At 29.3% G+C, this 20,656-nt stretch overlaps 1 protein-coding gene and 1 long non-coding RNA gene across 3 annotated transcripts in view; one reads left to right on the top strand and one right to left on the bottom strand.

Moving 5' to 3' along the window:
- Window positions 1-13,537: 13,537 nt before the first annotated feature.
- On the bottom strand, window positions 13,538-14,830 carry LOC114325126 (uncharacterized). Its single transcript, XR_003651635.2, has 2 exons — window positions 14,508-14,830; window positions 13,538-13,687 (listed from the first exon to the last, which is right to left on the bottom strand). It is a non-coding gene; the product is annotated as an uncharacterized LOC114325126 (long non-coding RNA).
- Window positions 14,831-18,290: 3,460 nt separating this feature from the next.
- LOC114326133 (fatty acid hydroxylase domain-containing protein 2) overlaps window positions 18,291-20,656 on the top strand; it is a 97,442-nt gene continuing 95,076 nt past the window's right edge. The window contains exon 1 of one of the 2 annotated variants that reach the window (XM_028274377.2): window positions 18,291-18,440. The gene's annotated coding sequence lies outside the window, so the exon portion shown is untranslated. Of the gene's footprint in view, window positions 18,441-18,467; window positions 18,645-20,656 lie in introns of those variants that run through there. The other variant, XM_028274379.2, reaches the window with a different exon arrangement.

Here is a 20,656-nt window from a genome sequence, read left to right as displayed (position 1 = left end):
ATTCATCACACATGGGCGTAGTTAAGATGAAAAGCTTAGCGCGATCTTATTTTTGGTGGCCTGGATTAGGAAAACAAATTGAAGAAATATGTAGAACTTGTGAAAACTGTTTAAAATTTAAGAATGTACCTGAAAAAAACCGAAATTCAATCGTGGCCTTGGCCGGAACGACCTTGGGAAAGACTTCACTTGGATTTTATGGTCCATTTTTGAATAAAATCTTTTTAATAATATTATATGCTCATAGTAAGTGGATAGAAGTATTTCCCATGAGTTCAATAACTTCTGCCATGACTATAGACGTTCTACGGTCATGTTTTGCACGTTTTGGGTTGCCGTGTCAAATAGTAACCGATAATGGTAGTTCTTTTTGTTCGGATGAGTTTCAAAATTTTTAAAAAAATAATATTGTTCATATTACTACTCCCCCATATCATCCTTCATCTAATGGCGCTGCAGAAAATGCTGTAAAAACAGTAAAAAAATTTTTAGGTGATAAAAAAAATGTACACCTTAATTTAGCATTAAATAATTTTCTCTTCGATTATCGCTCCACTCCTCATTGCACAACTAAGGTAAGTCCTGCAAAATTAATGTTAAATAGGAACTTAAGGACAAGATTTGACATTTTATTACCAGGTGATCGAAAAAATTTAAGAAATCATGTAACTACAATACAAAATAACAAAAAATGTATTCTAGCGGTAAGAGATTTTTAGTGTTTCAGCCTGGTGAAACAAGTGACTGTGCGCGACTATCGTAAAAAAATACGGTTGAGTGGATAAAAGCCGTAGTTTTAAGGAAAATCGGAAAAGTAACATATATTGTTAAAATTCCTGAACTAAATGATGTTAACTGGAAACGTCATTTGAACAAATTAAAAAAATTCATATAGTGGAATCTTCACTACGAGTGGTTCAAATGAAGTTTCTCCTATTGTAGATACTGATGTAAATATTGTAAATAAAGAGAATTTAAGTAAAGATAGTACTGAACGGCTAAAAGAGTGGTCAAACCCATAGATCGTTTAACGTATGAGTAATTTCTTTTTTATTATTTGGTAAATACTTATATTTGTTTTACTAGTAAAAAATAATTTTTTTAAGGGGGAGATGTTGGATATTGTAATTATAGTTTTAGTAGACCACTCTGTAAAACCTAACAACTGTTATCAGAGTAACACATTTCTTATTATTGTAAAAAGTACATTCGCCAAATGAGTATTAAATGAGCCTTCTTTGTAGAAAGATGTGTTTTATTTTATTAATTTATAATTTGTAATATTCACCCTCAAATTAGGGCTAAAATATATTACACACCCCTTCTCGGGTGTGAAAAATTTTTTGGTTAAAATAGCCCCGGAAGAGGCTAGAGAACCTAATTTTAAGCAAAAACTGTTCTATAATTATTTTTTGAAAACTCAATACTTTTTGAGTTATTTGTGGTGGAAAATTGGCCATTTTCATTGAACATAACACCTTTTCGGGCGGATTTTGCGAATACCTTAAAAACTATGCATCTAACAAAAAAACTATATAAAATATTTCTGTAGGTTATAAAAAACAAAGAGATTCGTTCCTTCATAAATCTTCTAGTTAAAATACAAAGAATGATATGGTAGGTAAGAAGAGTTTGTTTTTTTTTGCTGCATGCTCAAATCGGTGTATTCAACTTGAAATAACAGAGAAACGGTCGATTTTAAGTGTATAATGATACAAATAACTTTTGTAGTGCTTGAAAAGACCTTTTAAATGAGAAATACTAAATGTCGATTACATTCAAACTAAGCGAGACATTCTGCAAAAAATTGATGACTAATAATGTATTTTAAGAAGAAATGATAAGTATATTTAACCCCTCATCCATCAGAATTTAAATACATCGTTTTCCTTCTACAATACTTTTTATTATTGTATTATTTCTATGTTCAAAAAGTTGGACTGGTCTGAAATGAATGGTTTTTGAAAAAAATAAGATCAAATTATAGAGCGCATTTTTAAATTTTCTTAAAAATCTTCCGTTTTCTCCATGTAACTCGAAAATGATAAGAGATTGTAGAGATCCCGAAAGATACCACACAAAAATGTAGGTTTTTTTTTCAGATAAAAATTTCATTCTCAAGTTACATGGAGAAAAAGGAAGATTTTTAAGAAAATTTAAAAATGCGCTCTATAATTTGATCTTTTTTTTTTCAAAAAACCATGCGCTTTAAACACGTCCAACTTTTTTAACATAGAAATAACACTATAATAAAATGTATTGTAAAAGGAAAACGATGCATTTACATTTTGGTGGATGGGGGTTAAAATTACTTCTCATTTTTTTTTAACACATTAGTTATCAATTTTGTTTGCAGCATATCTCGCTTAGCTTTAATGTACTGGACCTTTAATATAGCTCATTTTAAAGGTCTTTTCAAGCACTACAAAAGATATTATACACCTAAAATCGACCGTTTTTCTGTTAATTCAAGTTGAATACACCAATTTGGGAATGTACCAAAAAACAAACTATTTTCACCTCTCATATCTTTTTTTGTATTATAACTAGAAGATTTATGAAGGCAAGTGTCTCTTTGTTTTTTTATAACCTACAAAAATGTTTAATGTAGTTTTTTTAGTTAGATGCATAATTTTTATGGTATTCGCAAAAAACCGTTCGAAAAGGTATTATGTTTCAATGAAAATGGCCAATTTTCAACCACGAATAACTCGAAAAGTATTGAGTTTTCAAAAAAAAAGAACAGTAGAACAGTTTTTGCTTAGAATTAGGTTCTCTAGCGAATTGCGTGGTAATTTTAACCAGAAAATTTTCCAACCCCTCAGAAGGGGTGGGAACCACCCCCAAGATAAAAGCACACATCGGCATAGGGTAGACTTTGAATTAGGAGATAAGTAGAGGCTAGGCCCAAAATTTCATTAAAATCCATGCAGTAGGATAGAATTCGGAGGCAATATCCTACCTATTCTTGCTCCCATTGACTGGCGTATAGAGAGATAATATTGCAAATTTAATACATCCTACGTTGCGCTATTTTGACAGAATTGACATTTCTCAGACGTGTCATAAATACAGATATTGCTCAACATTTTGGTGGCGGTATTTTTACGGCTCGATTAAGATTAGTTGTTTGTCTAATTTGTATGCAATTTTGGATCAAGATTTAGTTAGAAGCTCTCATTTTGGCCAATGCTAATGATGAAGACATCTAGTTTATCATCTTGCATAACATTCTGGAAGATGAACATACACCTATTACATGCTAAAAATAAAGAATTTGATTTAAATGGAAGGAAGGTTTGAATTCTCTTTTAAATATCGAGCATAAGAAACAAATGATCCTTGAGTATTCTTAAAATAAAAAAAAGAATGTGTGTGTACTTTGTACGCACGTAAGAAGTTACACTTCTAGTATTATGATTTCAACGAAATTAATATACTTAACAGGTTATTTGTATTTTATTTAAATATTAAAATAACTTTCTTTACCTACCACTTCTAAAATTTTTTTATTAAAACGATACCAAAAATATAAAAAAAATATGAATCGTCCGGGATTTGAAACCGGGACCTCTTGATCTCCGGTCACACGCTCTACCACTGAGTTATATCCCATTTGCTTTGACAGGTTACAAGATTTCTCATACATACTGACAAATTTAATAGACCAAGTGCAAAGACACAAAAATTATAATAAATAATACATTTACTAAGAACACTAATATATCCTTTTATATGATATAATATGACTTATTTGCGCTGATACATACATATCTTGAAAGATTAGCAACGAAATACATACTGTCTATGTGCGCATGCGCTCGGCATTATAAAATTTCACTCTCGATCGTAAAGAAGTATAACTTCAAAAAATTCCTGTTGTACATACACTTCATGTTTACCTGAACTAATGTCCAATTTTTAATAAACACAAATCGTCATCAGACGTAAATCTGACTCGTTTGCTACTGTCTGAGGTACTCAATTTAGAAAATTATTACAAATAAACTTGGTTTAAATGAAAGAAAAACAACAAACATAACCTGAAAAGAAAATAGCGCAACGAATACTTACCGCACAGCGTAACGGCTCCCCTAATAACGGCAGGCACTATTTCCAATAATGCAGCGTAAGCCAAATATCACATCTGCGCATGCTCTACTGTCAAAATAACGCGTGCTGTAATACAGCAAATGTGACTATGCAATATCTCTCTAATAGCAACACTGAAATGGAACTGGACAGGTCACGTGGCTTGAATGACAGATATCAGATGGACAAAGCGGATATTGGAATGGAGACCAGGAGATGATGCACATCTAAACTGCTAATCTAAAACGTTGTCATAGGTCATAGGAACTGGACGTAAGAGGCACAAGATCGACACAGGTGGACAATTTTATTGAAGTTATACTTCTTTACCGGCGATAGAGGGTGATTTTTTTATATGTTAAAACCTATCAGCCCGGCGCATGCGCATTATAACTTTGTTCTGATTGGATGTTCAAATGACATGTCAAAAATTATCCGATATGGCAGCTGTGGTTTGGAGGTAAAGGTAAACAAGTGTATAATATATTAGTTTTATTGTTGTGAGGACAGAAACAAAAAAGTTTATAATATTGTAGTGACTTTTAAATAGTTTTTAAAAGCAACAGGTACGTAATAATTGTTAATGTATCATGGGTATAAACCTACCTATTTGATCTGCCGAAATACATAGTATGTAATACTTTTATTTATACAGTGAGCACGTAAAGGTTGGAATAAATTCATTTTCTCGAGAATGGACAATTTTGGAAAAAAATCCCAAAACAGGTCAATTTTTATTTTTAAATTACGGCTTTTTGGCATATATATCATACTAGTGACGTCACTCATCTAGGCGTGATGACGTCATCGATGATTTTTTTAAATGGAAATAGGGGTCGTGTGACAGCTCATTTGAAAGGTAATTCAATTCTCTATTCAGTAATATAAACACTTACATAAATATTTATACAGGGTGTCCAAAAAGTCTTTTTCTTTAATTAAATTTATTGACATAAAAAGAAGAATGCATGTAATTTATTTAGTCCAAAATACATTTTATTGTCCTCAGAAAACAGTAAAAAATGTTTATTTGAGAAATATTCATTGCTTTTCGCTTAAATTAAATGTTCAAACTGTCAAGAGGAAGTTGGGTGGCGGCTTTAATATTGAATTTAAGCAAAAAACAATATTTATTTGTCAAATAAACATTATTTCCTGTTTTCTGATAGCAGTAAAATGTATTTTGAGTTAAATAAATTCCACACATTCTTCTTTTTATGTCAATAAATTTAATTAAAAAAATTTTTTTTTGGACACTCTGTATAAATAAATATGTTAATGTTTATATTACTGAATAGAGAATTGAATTACCTTTCAAATGAGTTATCACACAACCCCTATTCTCATTTAAAAAATTTATAGATGACGTCATCACGCCCAGATGGGTGACGTTACTAGTATGATAGATATGCCAAAAAGTCGCAATTTAAAAATAAAAATTGACCTTTTTCGGGATTTTTTTCCAAAATCGTCCATTCTCGAGAAAATGAATTTATTCCAACCTTTACGTGCTCACTGTATAATTTGATTACCATCAAAATTTCTATCAATATTCACCTAATATATTGTTTTTTTACTCTATGTTTTGTTGTATTTTTTCAATTCTAAATCATTTCAATTCAAAATTAAAATAATTTGATCAATTTTCAAAATATCAAAATATCACAAGTTTAATCCGTTTAGTTAGTCGATCTTCGTATATAATGACACATAGTGTCCGTGGCTAAGCGGAGAAGGCGAATGAATTCCAATACCAACCGCTCTTATCAGCGCTGGTTCGAGTCCCAATAGAAACTTTCTTTTTTGTTTTTTTTAATACATTTTATGATTGTAAGTATATTTATTATATAATTGTATTTTCAGAAAATACGTATTTAGTTAAAAAAAATTTCGACAATTAATGTTCAGACATCATTTGTGGCTTGCTTAATGTGTTTGTGTGTGTTTTATTCTTTTATTATTTTAATTTTTGGCACTGTTCTAATAAAAATGTTTGAGAAGTAGTAAGTATAAATTAGTTTAATATTTAAACAAAATATAAATAAAAAGTATATTAATTTCGTTTAAATCATATAATAGAAGTATAACTTCTTACGTGCGTACAAAGTACACACACATTATTTTTTTATGAGGGAGAATATGTCCAGCAGTATGCAGGAACGATAATCGCCTTATAAACAATCATGCCTATTCTGTAACTCATTTCGATGATAGAAGTCAGTAAAATCGAATAGAAGTGACCAAGTCGAATAGAAATAGTCCAAATCCGTATTCCATAACTACTTCGGAATCTCTACAATCGTAATGTGAATAGAAATCACTTCGACAGCATTTACCCTGTCGAGATGAGATTTCGATTATCGGAATTGTGGTTGACGCAAGCGCATTTTGTTTTGTTTTGACGTTTATATTTTATATTGGGATAAACCGTAATCGTACCCCCTCCTAACTGCCAAAGTGTCATGGCCGCCGTCGGGACCTATTGTGCTGACATTTACAATGTTTACATATAGAAAAGTTTGTTTTTTTCTGCTTATAATGCCGTTTTCTAAAGATATTAGTGAACAAAATCGATTTGCTAACAATATTTAATATATTTTAAATGTGCTAAAATTGGATTCAACAGCAAAAGTCGCATAAATAACATATAAATAACGAATTTGTTCACCTATTACAAATGGGGTTATGTGGTTGTAACTGTTTATTTTGGGAATAAAATGAAAATGATCAATTAAACGACTGGAAAACTGTAAGTATTACAATTAAAACATGTTTATCCTATCAAAAGAGTTCACTTCATTTTAAGAAAGCTAATTATTATTATACAATAGACATTTATAAACTGCCATGTACTTTTAAGGTTACTTTTGATCTGTTTTCAAAGCTTATGATTAAATGTTACCTCTTTATTAATTAGATTTGCCAACAAAAGATGCATGATTAAGGCCAAATGCAATTCCTTTGCTAAAGTCATAAAAAAAGTACCAATACAGTTAAAAAAATTATTTTAAAAAGGTCTCTCAAAAGACATGAAAATATACAACAACTCAAAAAACTAGAGAATGTAAAGAAAGCCAGGTTATTGGAAATGGAATTCCTGTTTAATTGAAAGCCAGTAAACTATCCAAGACTTTTCAGAATCAAATGTGTCAACTTGTAAAAACGATTCTTCTGACATTTTTAGTAAAAACCAGATTATCCTCAAGAAAAATTCTGTTTAAGTGAGACTCAAAGTCATATTTGTGAATGTGTCATCTTTGAATGAAGCAATTTTTTTACCTAAACAATTAAATGTATGGATCTAATTAAAAACAATGCTGAATCAAGTACAGTTACAGAAATACAATCCTTTGAACTTCTAAATGTGATTGTTAAAAGTGTCGAAATAGCTACTGCATAGGGATTCGAAAGGGATAGACTTGTTATGAACGCACTTGATCATGTACTTCTTACTGTTATAAAGTTGAAACAAAACTTATTTTATGCTTTTTTATCAGTCACTTTTAATTGTGTATCAACTTTACGTGGTACATCGTGCAAAAATTGCTAAAAATGCAAACATTATATTTATTTTCTGTGTTACATTGGATAGTATGATTGAATGTCTTCCTCTTTTAGATAGTGAAGTGAAGAACATCTTGAAGTTCCAATGATGTTTCAAGATGAGGTAAATCGAAATAATTGTATGTTAGAAGGACAGAGAATATGAAGAAATGTTATTGCTGCATATTTAGTGTAGTGAAATACAAACTTCAAACATTATAATATATTTTTTGATTTCAAACATTTCATATGATTATGAAAGAACATCTTTCTTTTTAAAACAATGAAGAAGTGAAGAACATAATAAAGTTCCAACGAAAATGATTCCAGATGAGGAAAATCGAAATAATGGTTGTATGTTACGTGTATAGAGAATACGAAGAAATGTTATTGCTGCAAACTTAGTGTAGTGAATTAAAAACTTATTGTCAAATACAAATCAATTTATTTCATACTTTTATAATATATAGTGATATAATTTTATATGTTCAAATAAAAATATTAATAAATAAAATACAATAAACACAAATCATGTATATCTTAAAATCAAAAATTAATTACAAAAATATCAAAATAAATCTAAAATATTAAAAAGTTACATATAATTTTTATAGTACCTACATACTTTGGTTGGTACTCTAATAATTTGGAGATCCATTAAAGTTTGTAGATGGAAATTGCAGGTATCTAAAAAATATAATAATATAAAGTAACTCAACAATCTCTTTTTAATTAGGGTAGCAGTTGATAAAGATGACCCTTGCTCGGGAAATCAAATGTATCTAAAAAAAAATTAAGTAACAGCTTTCTAACAAAACAATCTTAGCATTAAACGGAAACAAAGATACTGGTAAGTATTAAAACATTTTTTGAAAAATCTTTCTGAAAGTGAAAATAAAGACTACTCTCTATGGGAACAACTAAAACTGGGCATGCTTTACAAAAAAATGTATCCAGAACAAACTTATTCTCTATAAGGCAATACTACGACAAGTCTGGATGTACAGGATTTAAATCTGGGGAACTGCCAGTAATACAAATATGCAAAAACTATTAAGATTCTAATCCGAAGTCTTTTATGATGTCCGATGTTTTTAGTACCACTACCAAATATCATGCTAAACTGAAAATTATAGGGTAAAAATCTGTCTGATCACCCAAACTTTTAAAAGCTGGATGCTTATCTGATCTAGTCCAGAGGCTGGTTTCGGTATTGCAGCTATAAAATACTTAAATAGTAAGCATGGAAATTTTTATTATGGTCCGCCTTGAGGCAAACTAGGGCACTAGAGGGTTAAGAAAAGTTACAGATCTCTACACCACTGGGAAGTAGATAGTAGTTAGTAAATTTGTAAAAAAGTCAGAAATATGGTAATGTAGACTAAATTAATATAAATATGTAAAGAGTTCTCACCCCTAAGTGTAGTTCCCACTGTGTCATTTTTTATATCTGTCATATTTCATATTGTTATAATGATAACAGATTGCATTAAAGTTAAAATAAAAAAGAATTAAAGAAGTTCATAAAAATATTCTATTTTTGAAAAAATATTTAAGTGCTTAAATACTTTTTTAGATAAAATATACATAAAATTTATTTTTTCTACAACCGTGTTAAAAATGCAACTTTCAGCACTCTATACAAGCGTTAAAAACGCTACCTTAAGGCACTAGTGCTTTAAAAATTTTATGGCACTGCAGTTCGTATTGACTGTATAGGCAATTTTGATGTAATGTCAAAAAAATATAAAAATGGAATGTCAGTTCAAGTAATAGTTATTTATGATATAAGTGTTAAAAGTACACGTTTAAGGCACACATGTGAAAGTTTGCAGAATGAGCGATAGCGAGTTCTGCAGTTCACATGAGTGCCTTAAAAATGTACTTTTTAACACGCATATCATACAATATTTTTTCTACAAACGTAATTACAGGACAATATCTACAAAAACTTTTACTTGAACTTGACTGACATTCCATTTTTATATTTTTGTGACATTACATCAAAATTGTCTATACGGTCAATACGAATTGCAGTGCCATAAAAATTTTAAAGCACTTGTGCCTTAAAGTAGCATTTTTAATGCTCTTATGGAGTGCTAAAAATTGAATTTTTAACACGGTTGTAGAAAAAAGTTTTTGTAGATATTATTCTGTAATTACGTTTGCAGAAAAAATATTGTATGATATGTGTGTTAAAAAGTATATTTTTAAGGCACTCATGTGAATTGCAGACTTTCACATGCGTGCCTTAAATGTGTACTTTTAACACTTATATCATAAATAACTATTAAAAAACTAACAGAAAATAGTAAAAATATTTGATTGAGCATAAGTAAAAAAGTCACTCTCTCAACCAATAAACATTTGTGATTAAAATTAATATACTTAATTGATTATAATATGAATGTGTTCTTGTAGAGTTTCATATAATAATTTCCATTTGACTAAAGAGACACAAGCTGGAATACTTAGGTATGAAACACCCTAAAAAATATGAACTTTTGCATTTGATAATTCAGAGAAAGATCCAAGGTAAATGTGGTTCTGGTAGAATCTCACAATCATAGCTGAACAATCTAAGACCATAGTATGGAAAATCGACTCCATCATCATTAGTTAGAGCTGCTGTCAATAAAGCCACAATAGCGAATATGGTAGCCAATATGATATCCAACAATTGATAACAATCATGGAACTAAAAAATGTATTATTTCAAAGTGTTTATGGGATAAAATTAGTAAGAGTGACATGATACCTAACAAAAATTTGATTCAGAAGATTTAACATAAAACTTGTAATTCTCTTATACTAAACTCACAATAAAGATGCACCAGAAATAAACAACCCAAGACATGTTGAATGATACAAATAGCACTCCCGAATCATGATTTACAATGTATAAACTTTGTAAATCATGATTTGTGAGTGATCCTCATAACATTCATCATGTCTTGTGTTTGTTTCTTTCTAGTGCATCTTTATTGTGATTTTAGTATTATAATTATATACAGTGTGTCCACGGTTGGGGTGCCCAAGAGGAAAAACTTTTTTATTTTCAATTTTAGCGAAAAATGTCATTATTGATAAAAAGTTTTGCTTGTTCTAAAACCCCATAAAACGAAATAAAATTCAAGTTTTTTAAATCCTGCTTAATTTTGTAGCCAATTTTATGTAAATCCCTATTTTATGTAAATTTTTGCACTAAGTTTGAAATCTTAACAATAATCTAGTGTTGCCAAGCCACAATGTAGCTTAGTAACTATCAATTTCGATAAATAATTTGCGAATTGTCAATTTTTTTGACAATGTTAAGCTATCAATAAAGAATTTATCTTGTGATAAATTTCATTATTAAAATTGTTGTATTAATAATTATTTAATTAATAAATAATTGGATGATTCAAGGAGAACGACAAAGTCTGGCTTCGTAATCCAGAGAAGTGAAAGGGTTGTTCTCCCAAGTTATTATTGTTACAATTTCGAACTTAGTGCAAAAATTTATAGGGATTTACATAAAATTGGCTATAAAAATAAGCAGGATTTGAAAAACTTGAATTTTAGTTCATTTTATGGGGTTTTAGAACAAGCAAAACTTTTTATCAAGAATGACATTTTTCGCTAAAATTGAAAATAAAAAGGTTTTTCCTCTTGGGCACCCCATCCGTAGACACACTGTATTACTATTTTTATAATAAAAAGATTATAATTTATAAAATGTGATGCTGTATATGATTTCAAATATTAATCTTTTCTATTACCATACAAAAAAAATATTGCCTTTACTCAAAAACATTTTATTTATCATAAAATTTTTAAAGATATATTTAAAAAGTTCATAAATATTAATATTAATTTATACAAAAACATTAAATATTTTAGTTTTACTGGTTTATGGCTGTAAGGTGTCTCTGAATATTTTTCACTCTTTTATAAGATGTTTCGAAAATTGAAATATCTCTGAAAGTTTTTAATATTTAAAATCAGTTTTCATAAATTTATCATCGGTTAATATTAGAGATCTTAAGTTCACAGTGGCACAAACAACTGAAAATATCTTCTGTAAGTGGAAGAAGACTAACATACATTTTACATACATTAATTGTTTTTATTTATTTGGTTGGATCTATCTATGTGTACTCAAGCTTTAGCTATCTTCATTGTAAGAATTTTAAGTTTAGCATGATATTTGGTAGTGGTACTAAAAAAATCGGACATCATGAAAGACTTTGGATTGGAATCTTTGTAGTCTTTGCATATTTGTGTTACTGGCAGTTCCCCAGAATTAAATCCTGTACATCCAGACTTGTAGTAGTATTGCCTTATAGAGAAGAAGTTTGTTCTGGATACATTTTTTTGTAAAGCATACCCAGTTTTAGTTGTTCCCATAGAGAGTAGTCTTTATTTTCACTTTCAGAAAGATTTTTCAAAAAATGTTTTAATACTTACCAGTATCTTTGTTTCCGTTTAGTGCTAAAGGCTGTATGACACTATGCATTTTCTTGTATCATTTCTAATATCGTTTCTGATATGTCAAAAAAATGTATAGTGTCATACACAGATACAAGAAACGATATCAGAAACGATACAAGAATTTGTGTCAGGCACAGATTCTTGTACAATAACTGCGCCAATTTCTGCGCAAAGAGCAAAAACATAAAACCTGCTGGTAAAACTTCTAAATGTCATAATGGCGGCTGAAAATGAGATCATATGATTTATGTCTTGATGAATTTATTTGTGTTTTGTAGGTATTATTTATAAATATTTTATTGATACTTAATATACCGTTTGGTATGGACTACTGTTCTACTAATAACCATATATTTAGAATAACTTTGGGTTTCATATTGCATAATTTTTTAATAGAGGAAAATACAATAGTTCCAATTTGGATCAAAGTGAAGATAATTATAATGCAAATATTTTAGCACAAATATCAAAACAAAATAAAAAACACAAATAATCAACAGTCAACGTAAAAATTCTAGTTATTATAACATTAAAATATTTGTTTTTAAAAGTTTATAAATTTTATAAAATCCTTAAAATCAGCTGTAGACACAGTACTACCATAAGTACCATACCAATGTAACGTGACAGGGTGACAAACAAAATTTCGACCAATCACGTGCCGAATTTCATACATTTTTCAATACAAGAACTTGCATAGTGTCATACAGGGCACAAATGTACGTACAAGAAATGATACAAGAAAATGTATACAAGAAACGATATCAGAAACGATATTAGAAATGATACAAGAAAATGCATAGTGTCATACAGCCTTAAGATTGTTTTGTTAGAAAGCTGTTACTTAATTTTTTTAGATACATTTGATTTCCCGAGCAAGGGTCATTCATCTTTATCAACTGCAACCCTAATTGAAAAGAGATTGTTGAGTTACTTTATATATTTTTTAGATACCTGCAATTTCCATCTACAAACTTTAATGGATTTCCAAATTATTAGAGTACCAACCAAAGTATGTAGGTACTATAAAAATTATGGGTTACTTTTTAATATTTTAGATTTATTTTGATATTTTTGTAATTAATTTTTGATTTTGTAATTCATTGTAAGATATACATGATTTGTGTTTATTGTATTTTATTTATTAATATTTTTATTTGAACACATATAAAATTGTGCCACTATATATTATAAAAGTATGAAATAAATTGATTTGTATTTGACAATAAGTTTTTAATTCACTACACTAAGTTTGCAGCAATAACATTTCTTCGTATTCTCTATACACGTAACATACAACCATTATTTCGATTTTCCTCATCTGGAATCATTTTTGTTGGAACTTTATTATGTTCTTCACTTCTTCATTGTTTTAAAGAGGAATATGTTCTTTCATAATCATATGAAATGTTTGAAATAAAAAAATATATTATAATGTTTGAAGTTTGTATTTCACTACACTAAGTATGCAGCAATAACATTTCTTCGTATTCTCTGTCCTTCTAACATACAACCATTATTTCGATTTATCTCATCTTGAAACATCATTGGAACTTCAAGATGTTCTTCACTTCACTATCTAAAAGAGGAAGACATTCAATCATAGTATCCAATGTAACACAGAAAATAAATATAATGTTTGCATTTTAGCAATTTTTGCACGATGTACCACGTAAAGTTGATACACAATTAAAAGTGACTGATAAAAAAGCATAAAATAAGTTTTGTTTCAACTTTATAACAGTAAGAAGTATATGATCAAGTGCGTTCATAACAAGTCTATCCCTTTCGAATCCCTATGCAGTAGCTATCTCGACACTTTTAACAATAACATTTAGAAGTTCAAAGGATTAAAGGAGATAAAAAATTTGTTTCATTCAAAGATGACACATTCACAAAATTATATTTATATATATGACTTTGAGTTTCACTTAAAACAGAATTTTTCTTGAGGATAATCTGGTTTTTACTAAAAATGTCAGAAGAATCGTTTTACAAGTTGACACATTTGATTCTGAAAAGTCTTGGATAGTTTACTGGCTTTCAATTAAACAGGAATTCCATTTCTAATAACCTGGCTTTCTTTACATTCTCTAGTTTTTTGAGTTGTATATTTTCATGTCTTTTGAGAGACCTTTTTAAAATAATTTTTTTAACTGCATTGGTACTTTTTTATGACTTTAGCAAAGGAATTGCATTTGGCCTTAATCATGCATCTTTTGTTGGCAAATCTAATTAATAAAGAGGTAACATTTAATCATAAGCTTTGAAAACAGATCAAAAGTAACCTTAAAAGTACATGGCAGTTTATAAATGTCTATTGTATAATAATAATTAGCTTTCTTAAAATGAAGTGAACTCTTGTGATAGGATAAATATGTTTTAATTGTAATACTTACAGTTTTCCAGTCGTTTAATTGATCATTTTCATTTTATTCCCAAAATAAACAGTTACAACCACATAACCCCATTTGTAATAGGTAAACAAATTCGTTATTTATGTTATTTATGCGACTTTTGCTGTTGAATCCAATTTTAGCACATTTAAAATATATTAAATATTGTTAGCAAATCGATTTTGTTCACTAATATCTTTAGAAAACGGCATTATAAGCAGAAAAAAACAAACTTTTCTATATGTAAACATTGTAAATGTCAGCACAATAGGTCCCGACGGCGGCCATGACACTTTGGCAGTTAGGAGGGGGTACGATTACGGTTTATCCCAATATAAAAATAATTAATTACATACTACTTATTTATAATTATTTATAGTATTTGTACCTTTTTTTAGCTGCTTAATTTTTAGTCTGTGGTGTTATTTGTTTAGAGAACTATATATATTTCATTTAGACATGTTGTACGAGTATGAATAATTGGACCTAACCTTATTTATTTGCTACTTGGCGTCTGAATGTTTCCCATTCACATTGTTGCCATATTTTGTTCGCATATTTTTTGTACAATTGCAATCAATGGTATAATGCACAAGAATAGCATACGATAGACTTCTTATGCGTTAATTGATAAATAAATATTATACCAGTATACTTGTATATTTATCAGTCAACGCTCATAGTCTGAACAAACTATAGAAAAGATGCCATTTTTGGGAAAAGCTGTTTAGCAGTTATTTCAACTGGAATCGAATCTTAAAGATTGCATATTATTAGTAATATCAATTTTAAATAATTTATTAATAATAATGAATTAATAACATAAATTTAAATATCTTTGATTTAAAAGCATTTATACTTCTTATCTTCACTTATCTTTTTTATTTATCAGTTTATCTTCTTTTTTATATCAATTTTAATTAACTTTAATTTAAAACCATTTATCCTCTTTTGAGCTTTTTGCATCCAGTATTTACACGAATATTTTATTTACTTCTCAAAACTTTGAGGATAGTATGAAGAAAGTATGAAAACATTGAGGAAATGGCAACGGTGTCATATTTCAAGTAACAAAATAGGTCACAGAACACAATTTCGCTGGTTACTGCGCGGTTGCCACCTCCTCAGAACCGCGTGAAATAGAAGTCAGAGATTTCGATTACGATATGAGTTACAGAATACCGATCCAAACACAAAAATGACGCGATAGATATCAAACATTCCGATTTTGGGTAATTACGATTCGACTTGGTCATTTCTATTCGATTTGTTAAAAGTTACAGAATAGGGCTGAAGTGTTCTGGGAAAGGCCAGATAGAAGAAGGTCTGTAGGACGGCCTAGAAGAAGGTGGAAAGATGCAGTCAAAGAAGATCTAGAGAAAATCGGAGTGAGACAATGGGAATTAGTGACACAGGACCGACAAACATGGAAGGCAATAGTAAACGCGGCAAAGACTCGCGAAGAGTGGTAACGCCATTGGTGATGATGATGTCCAGCAGTAGACAAGCGAAGATTGAATGATGATTGCCTCTGTTAGAAATCATTACCCCCATGTTGGGGGAATGGGAGTCAAATCTTTTTTAAAACAAACACTATTATAATTACTTGTGTTTAAAAAATTTCACATAAAAAATTTGCATTATAAACCTTCCTATTAGTACAAGTAATAAAGCTTAAAATAGGACAAAACCTCGCAATTTTTACAGAATGTATCGATTTGCTTGAAAATTTGAGAATAAGTAGTGGATAGTCCAAGGATCAGAATCTATATCATGCCGAAAGGCGCTTTTACCATGGGGGTGGTTGTCACCCCATCTCGGGGGTAGAAATTTTTTATTATATTTTAATCGCAACAGTTGGTAAAAACGTTCATTCTAAGCAAAAAACGTTCTAAACATTTTTTTGCTAAAATTGATAGTTATCGATTTATTCGCTATCGTATGTGTTAGTTTTATATCGAAAAAATCAATGTTTTTTAATCAGTTTTCTGCTAATAACGCAAAATATTTTCGTTTTATCAAAATTTTACTAAACAAAAATTTACCTTTTGAAAAAAAAAACTAAACCGTTTTTTTATTTTCTTTAAGACCAATAGTAATCGAGCTATACTGTATTATATGTTGGCTCGTCTTCGTCAAATACTAAATATTGTAGTTTCAAAGTCAAAAGACGGGAAAACTAAGCATTTTTCGAGGTTAACTTATTCAAACTAATTTAAAGTATTTAAAAATATCTATCTCCAGAAATAAAAAAGTCTAACTGAAAAATTAAGTGACTTATAATGAAAGGAATGTCAGTTCCCATTTTTTTCAGCGAAAAAGTGATCGCAAGCAACCCCCTAATCACCACCCTAATTAAAATTAGTCATTAACCTTATCTGGTCTTTTTAATTTATATATTGTTAATAGGTTCTAGAAGTTTGACCGGCTTAACATGATTAGTTTTAAAATAAAATGGAGTTAAAAGCAAATTACGAATTTTTGTAGTTTGGAAAAAATGGCCTTTTCTTCAGAATAGCAAGATTAGCATCAGATATACGAAAAAATGTTTAAATATGAAATTGTAGCTTATTTAATTCCCAAGAACCTGGTTTGCAAAGATTTTTTCTATGGCAAAAATTTAGTGAGCTATTGACAATTAAAACTTGTAATAACATGCAAAAACCACCTTTACCAACCCTTTCAAAGTCACCTCTTTCTGCGACTGCGGATTTTAAAAAGTATTAATATTAATAGGCTTATAGATTTTATAAAAGCTTACAAAATTATTTTTAAGCAAACTTTCTAAGATAAAAAATAGAAGAGTTACGGTTAAAAAATCAATATATTTTTTTGAAAAAAAAAGGAAAAATCCTATTGGAAGCATAATAATGTAAGTTAGCGGTGTTTTTAGTCATTGACCTTATTTATTCTTATTTATTTATGTATTATTAATAGATTCTAGAAGTTTGACTGGTTTAGAATGATTAGTTTTTAAAAAAGTGGAGTTAAAATCGAATAACGAATTTTTGTAGTTTGGTAAAAAATAGAAATAGAAAGATTAGAATCAGAGATACGAAAAAATGTTTTAATATAAAATTATAGGTTATTTAATACCCAAGAACTTGGTTTGAAAAAAAAATTTCCAAGACAAAAATTGAGTGAATCGTAAGTGAGTATATCGAAAAACATTGATTTTTTCGATACAAAACTAATACTTTCGATAGCGATATAAATCGAAACCTATTAATTTTACCAAAAAAATGTATAGAAAATTTTTTGCTTAGAATAAATGTTTTTACCAACTTTTGCGATTAAAATATAATAAAAAATTTCTACCCCCGAGATGGGGTGACAACCGCCCCCATGCTAAAAGCGCCTTTTGGCATGATATAGATTCTGATCCTTGGACTATCCACTACTTATTCTCAAATTTTCAAGCAAATCGATCCATTCTGTAAAAATTGCGAGGTGAAGAGCTTCGGTTCCTGGCCTATATGTCAATATTTACATTTGTTTACAGGCTAATAGTATCTGTGGTTTAAAACAATATTATATTTCCTTGGGTGGTTCCCATTCCCCATCTCCCCTACTTCTCGTTTGACCTCTCTATTCAACTCCATATTGTATTTTTGTTTGTCTTTCTTTTGCAATATTTTTGATACAGCTTCTTCTTTTTCTAGATCTTCCCCCGATTACCTCTACAATTTTTCGCCGTTCTATTTGAATTTCTCTAAATATACGTATGCGCCATCTATTGTTCAACAACCGCACCATCGAAGGTTTTCCCACTCGAGAAAATTGATTTCCTTTTGGAGCTGAAAATTTTCCGTGAGATGCCACCGTAATATTCATTTATGACATTTCTATTTTTAGATACATTTGTGTATTGATGTTATGATTACAGTGGTGTTTTTGCGTATTTTAAGATTTTGAATTTCCACCAACTAAAACAAGGTAAGTTTTTAAAAGTTCTACACTAATTAATATAGATCATGCTTATCTAATACCCATGTTGATTCTTCGTTGTTTTGATAGCAAACAATTGATATTTGGTGTTTGTGTGTATCGTAGTTCATGTCAATGTAAACATACCAACGATTTTATATCAAAGACTAACGTAGTTAGTGAAATTGTGTGACAGGCAGTGACAAAGGGCAGGTAATTGCTTTATTGTATTTTGGTTAGGAAAAGTATGCTAAAAAGATATGTACCAATGTACCTAAAGCAAAGAGTTGTATATAGCAAACAGAAATGATCCTGTTGCTTTTGTCTGTTTTTTACTACGGGTCTGATCTGATGGCAGGTTTACATAATTACAATTAGCAACATCGAAATATAAAAAAAATTATCGACAATATGTTCAATGGCTATTTTTGTAGAAAAAAGTTGTTCCACGTAATATTTCACATATACAGGGTGGTTCGAAAATATACTAAATGTCAAAAAATGGTACCTACTCTAGACTAGCGGGAAGCTTCATAAGTACTGTTTTCTGTATTTTTAAAATGTATTAATAGTACATTCTTTCACGGTTTTTGCTGTAAATTTTAGAGAACCGCTTGGATTGTCATGAAATTTGGCATACGCATAGCTAACATGTCCTAGAATAAAAAAATATAAAAAAAAATGTTTAAGAAACGCTTTTCTTTAGTTACGAGTGACTAAAATTAAAAATAGTATAAAAAAATCAACCAAAAAGCAAAAAATAAAAAAAAATTTAAAAAATCTAACACATTCGTCAAAGAAAAGCGTGGCGCGTCTTCATCGAATAAACGGTTTTCGCCCCACTCTTTTCTTTAACGAATGTATTAGATTTTTTCAATTTTTTTTATTTTTTGCTTTTTGGTTGATTTTTTATACTATTTTTAATTTTAGTCACTCGTAACTAAAGAAAAGCGTTTCTTAAAAAATTTTTTTTCATATTTTTTTATTTTTTACTTTTTAGTCTTACACTTTTCAAACATTAAAATATATTGTCATGTTTATTAAAATATGTATAAAACATATGGTGTACTTACATGAAAAGTAGTCGGAATCGGCAAAAAGTTTGAAACTTTATTGTTTATTTATGAAGCAGAACGTAAACAATTAACGTAAAAATTGAAATTATGTATAGTTCATATCATTAGCTATAATCCGTAAAAGTTTAAAGTTTTTACATTGTAAAAAACGAGAGAATTTAAGCATTTTCCATTGAAATCGTTTTTTTTTATTTAAACAATTAATAAACATAAAAAATTTTTTATTGACTATTCGTGAATTGTTCCCGCGAATGCATATGTCTGCAAATTTTCATTCATTTGCATTGGAGAAAAGGCAGTTAAATTAACGTCTAAGATTTGACTCAAACTATTGAACTAAATAAAAGCGTTTAAAAAAAGTGATATGGTGCCGATGTGTGCTTTTGCCCTGGGGGTGAGTTTCACCCAGTGATGTGGCCACATCACTGGTTTCACCCCATCTCGGGGGTGAAAAAATATATGTTCAAGTTAAGTCCCGAAATGGATAAACTGACTAATTTTAAGCAACTTTTGTTCCATAGAGTTTTTTCACCAAATCAATAGATACTTTTCGAGTTATTTGCAAGTGAATATATGTTATTTTTCAACAAAATAACCACGTTTTTAGACGGTTTTTCTCAAATAACTCAAAACGTAAGCATTTTGTCGAAAAAAATATTCTTAGCAAAACTATAGCCTATAAAAAGGTGAAAAAAACGGTGTATATATTAGGTCTCTATACCTAGCAAAAGCAGAGTAATAGCTAATGAAAAATAGGTTCATATTAGAAAAATTCCAAATAGAATAATTCAATGTGAAATATCCAAATAATGAAGCATTCTTGGGGAAAACACATTACAACTTTTTAAAAGTGTTTAAAAAAACTTTATTTCTGTTTTTATAAAAAAAATTTCTAGCATCAAATGTAACCAAGTTACGCTCAAAATAAAGTTGGCCCCTTTTGTTTTGGCAAAAAAAATCAGGAAGATCACCCCCAAATTAGCAACTTAAATGAAATTAATCGTTACCGCTTCATAAGTTACTTATCTTATGTTGTTTTTATATGATCTGTAAGTTTCATCGATTCAAAGTGCTTATTTTTGAAAAAATTTGGTTTTAAGTAAAATTATGAAAAATTTTGATTTTGAAAAAAATGCTTTTTTTCAAAAT

The sequence above is a fragment of the Diabrotica virgifera genome, chromosome 5 (assembly GCF_917563875.1).
Source record: "Diabrotica virgifera virgifera chromosome 5, PGI_DIABVI_V3a".
Lineage (NCBI taxonomy): Eukaryota > Metazoa > Arthropoda > Insecta > Coleoptera > Chrysomelidae > Diabrotica > Diabrotica virgifera.
Note: the sequence above shows the minus strand (reverse complement) of the source record. Positions and strands in the feature narration are given on the sequence as shown.